We start from the raw sequence: 5,014 nt of genomic DNA, 5'->3' as shown, positions 1-5,014 counted from the left end.
TTTGTCTCAAAGGGCTTAACATAATATCAGCAACATCCTCTGCCCTTCGACCCTCACATCGACTAAGGAAAAACTCCTCAGGGTGAGCAACAGAGGAGGGATCCCTCACCCAGGACGGGCAGACGTGCAATGGATGTTGTACAGGCAGGAAAGCAGTTTACAACATGAGAATGACATTACTAATGGTGAATTGATCTGAATGACTATTAAGAGATATTTTTTATGCAGTACTATTAGGATTGCAAAGTACAGGCTGGTCTAACTAGGAATTCACATCACATGAGTACCCCAACCCCACCCAGCAAAAGTGCCCTCTCCATGTCCCTCTGAATGGTTAAATAGTTAGCGCTTGTAAGTTTCAAATTTGTTGCATTTATCATAAATGCATCACAACTTTCTGCATGTCGGTGCCCCACCACATACAGCTGGTGCCCTTTTTATTTGTTTAGCCCGTACCCCTCAGGCAGCCTGAGTCCACCACTGGTTAGCGTATTCTGAGATTAATCCAGCCTGTACATGGGCCACCTGTTTGTGTTTCTTCTGGCCAACTTTAAGCCCAGTTTCACAGCCCAAGTGTGGCAAATATACAGCCTGATTTTCACATCAAGCATAAATGGACCCAATCTAGCCCAGTGTGTTTGTTCCAATAGAATAGAATGTCGTAAATGTCATTGTACAAAGTACAATGAGACTGAAGTGCAGTCATCAAGGTGCGAGAGTAACATTAAAAAAACAGTACAAAGGTGCGTCTGAAACTATAAAGTAAAAGCTGGAGAACTACACACAGATGCAGTAGGTCAGCAGGTCAGACCACATCTGCTTCTAGAAATCTGAAGGTTTTTTGTTAATAATCTAGACAATTTGATCATATTAATAAAATAAATAATAAATAGGACTGATAGAAGTGGCATTTATTGAATGCCAAAGTGTGTGTATATATATATGTATGTATATGGCAGCAGTTAAATATTGTATTTTATACTCCCATACCTTTATTTGAGATATGGTTACTATTGCTGTGAAGATTAAGATTATACAAAACAAAGATACGATCTGTTTATAACATTTGAAAAATATTAAATATAGAAAATAAAACTATGTGCCCATTTACAAAGTATTTAAAATTAGCACCACCTCTGACAGCCACATCAATGAAATGTTGCTGGTAGATGTGTTCACTGATAATGAGACAATACTATAATATAAAATCAATTGATTGACTCAATTGATGACAACAGTGACACTGGAGGTAAGGTATGTCTTTTTTATAGTGGACATTACATAGACTTACATTCATTTCTTGGAGGCTTAACAACTGCCTAACCATAACCATAAACATTACTTACCTAATCCCAGCCCTTTCCTTAACCTAACCAAACTTGGCTCTGATATTTATACTCACCACTAGAGTTCACTGTGGGTCATTTTCTTAGGGACAGCACCATTATGAGCGGTAACCAACCAAAGTAGACACAATGGATGAATGTGGAGACAGCCAGGCCAGGGGCCCGTTTCATTAAGCAGGTTATGTGGAAACTCTGAGTATGTTAAGCCTGAAATCAGCGAAACCCTGAGTTAACCGTTTCAAGAAGCGAGGTAAGTTAACCCTGAGATCCTGAGTTCAGGAGTAAGTTAAGCCCGTTTCATAAAGCGAGGTAACTCATACTCAGAGTCTGTTACCGCGGTAACTTAGTCTGTGAACATAACCTGGTCGGGAGCAGGTTTTATCCATGACACCCTGAGTTTGTCTCTGACTCCTCCCCTTTACAGAACATAAGCCTGAACCGTTTCCTTATTCACCGAGTCTCCGTCGAACCTGCTAAGTTTACGAAAATCGAGTGTCTATTTCTGGAGGAGCCCGTAGACGAAGAAGCAATACTGATTCACAGAGAAATGTGATTGTGTCGGGCGAGGATTTTCTGAGCACGTCTGGATAATTTTTCATCCTGTCCCGACTTTTTATATGAGCGTTATCGTTTTTCGTTACAGTCACTGCAATACATTCACAACCTCATCCGTCCTCACATCACTCACATCACCCACCGTGGCCGTGAACTCACCACTGAGCAGATACTTTGCGTTGCTCTACGTTTCTGCAAACGGGAGTGTTTTATACAACACTGGAGATGCAGAGCACATAAGTAAAGCACCTGTTTGCAGAGCTGTCAGAAAGGTGAGCCTCGCTCTGAAACGGTTTCTCTCAGTTTGTCTTGTTTTTCCTGGCCACAAGCCTGTGAGAGCCATCAAATGGGACTGCGGGTAAATAATTTCAAATGAATAATAATTTTTCTGTTAACATGTTTCTGAGACCTCTGGCAGCAAAGATTTGAATGTCTTTTAGGATTTCCAAATGTGATTGGCTGCATTGATGGCACTCACATTCCTATCACTGCTTCTTCACAAAATGAATATTATGTGAACAGGAAGTCCTCCTACAGATTTCAGCTAACCTGTCTCATTTTCTGTACTGTTAGATCATTTGTGATGCAGCTCACATCATCACAAATGTGGAAGCCAAGTGGCCTGAATCTGAGCATGACTCCTGTATATATCAAGAGACTACTCTGAGCAACAGAATATACTGTGGCAAGTGGCCTGAAACACTGCACTGGTGGCTGTTTGTCACTGTAAAGATCTTTGTCTAGTGAAAAGTCTAGTGAAAATCTTTGAAAAATATCTGTACTAAATAAATGTGACTTTACTTGCAGGAGAGATTGAAGGCTTCCTTCTGGGTGACAGGAGTTAAACCTGCTAACCCACACTTATAACCCCTTACCCAGACCCTCAACCAGGCCCCCAGCAGCACTTCAGTGTGGCACACTGCAGGACAAGAGCCAGGCTAGAGATGACTGTAGGCCTGCTGAAAGCCTGTTTCCAGTGCTTACGTCATCTCAGTAACCCCTGAGAGAGCCTGTGACATAAGTGTGGCATGTGTTATCCTCCATAATATTGCAACTATTAGAGGAGAGCAACACTCTGCCCTACAAACAGAAGACCATGAGGAGGACCCCATCCACCTCCCAGAAAACCAGGATGGAAGAGCAATCAGAGATCTCATATGCAATAACCATTTTCCAGGTTAAATCAATAAAAGCACGACCACACTGTCACACATTGATTTTATTTAGTCTTCCTTATATCCTACAGACAGAGAGAGACAAAGAGAACATTTTTCTGTTAGTTTTTCATATTGTTCCAATAATAAATTAAATTTACCTGTGACTGCACACCCACCGCTAAGTTGTATTTAAGTAACTCGATTTCCAGATCTGCCTTTTGGATCTGGCGGTCCAAGTGCACCATTTCCTTATCTGTTATATATTATTCTACATGTGCAATTGTACAGAATTAAACTGTGTTGTTTACTGAAACTCTCACTGTGTTCATTGGTGCTGCAGAGTTTGATGGACGCTCTTCATGCTGTCCAGTTACGCTCTGTTAACAAAGGATAACAATGTCAGCTTCCATGTCAATATAAATCCATACAAGAATGTCACATGTAAAGCTGATCTAATATGATGCCTCTGTAGGCCTTTCTGTGACAGCAGACACAGTGTCTTCATCTTCATTATCCTTTGAAGACAAGTATTTTATTCTGTGAACTTTACACCACTATTGGTTATGAGTTTTGGTGTGTTGAGTTACATACAACAGGTTGGAGTCTGGAGTCTACCCTCTTTCTGTTGGCCAGGCAGGAGTCAAATGTTAACTTCACCCCATTAATTAATGAAACATTACAGAGAACAGAATGTGTGAAAACATCATGCGGGATGAAAGAGTTGTCCAGTATTAAATCATTTAAATACATTTAAATAGTTTGACATGTCAAATGTTAGCAAAGTGAGATACAACCAGACATGTTATGTTTCAGCCTCACCTGACTGAATTATATTTTTTTATTTCACCCGTTTTTCATCCCCTGGGTCGCACCTACATGAACAGAGGGTCAATACCATATTTTACATGCAATATTTTATGAGTGATTAAACACAAAACTTACGCATTGACTCGAGCAGTGATTTTTTCCCCACGCGTTTTCTCTTTCCTTTTGCCGCAGGTGTTACTTTTTTCCGGATTATATACCGATATTCACCGTACGCCTCCATCAAAATTTCCAGCTCCAGCGGTGAAAAATATGCTGAGCGCTTTCTTTGCCCTCCGGCCTCCGTGGTGAATCAGTGAATCGGGGCTCCATTGATGAGGGCTTTTTGTAGAGTCGCGGTGCACGAGCTTGCCTCAACATACTCAGAGTTAACATACTCAGAGTCGACAAAACTAATGCGAATCCGCTTTGTTGAAACAGGAAACTCTGAGTTTTTCATCTCAGGGTTTGTCAACTCAGAGTTAACATACATACTCAGAGTTTGTTGAACCTGCTTCATGAAACGGACCCCTGGACAACACCTGACATTGGCTGTGCTCAGAGTGGCATGACTGTAAGACATAAGACTTCATAGGTAACACGACACCGGCAGAACTCAGAGTTGTATGACTGTATTACATTGGAATCCCTGACTTGGGTTTGTTTTGCATAATTCACCTCCTCTGAAATCGAAAGTGTTGCTGTGTAACACTGTGAAACATGAGACGTCAAACAGTGCAGATTGCATTTTGTCAAGTGATTGCATTTTTCACAAGTGAGCCAACACATGCAAAACTGCCAATGGGAAAAGAAGAATGAAAGCAAGCAGGAGTGAAGGCGGGGCTTATAAAGTGGAGTGAGTAGGCTGATAGAACTCAGGTGTGCCTCTGCTGCCAACAGGAGGAGCAGACCACACCCCCTGCCACACACAGGCTCTGCAAAAACAACAGAAATAGGAGGGGGAACAGAGAGAGCACAAAAAGAAAAGCACAACAAAAAACATACTAAGCCAAACCATTGCATCAGCACCTGACCAGATAAAGTGAAGAATTAATAACGGAAAGGGCAAACGTGGAAACTGAATGACATATTTCTTTAATATTTTCTTGAAAAGTGAGTCAAGTTAATGTCCAGTGAACAGCAGGATATTTT

This window comes from Scatophagus argus, chromosome 15 (genome assembly GCF_020382885.2).
Source record: "Scatophagus argus isolate fScaArg1 chromosome 15, fScaArg1.pri, whole genome shotgun sequence".
Taxonomy (NCBI): Eukaryota; Metazoa; Chordata; class Actinopteri; family Scatophagidae; genus Scatophagus; species Scatophagus argus.
This window is presented reverse-complemented; position numbering follows the sequence as displayed.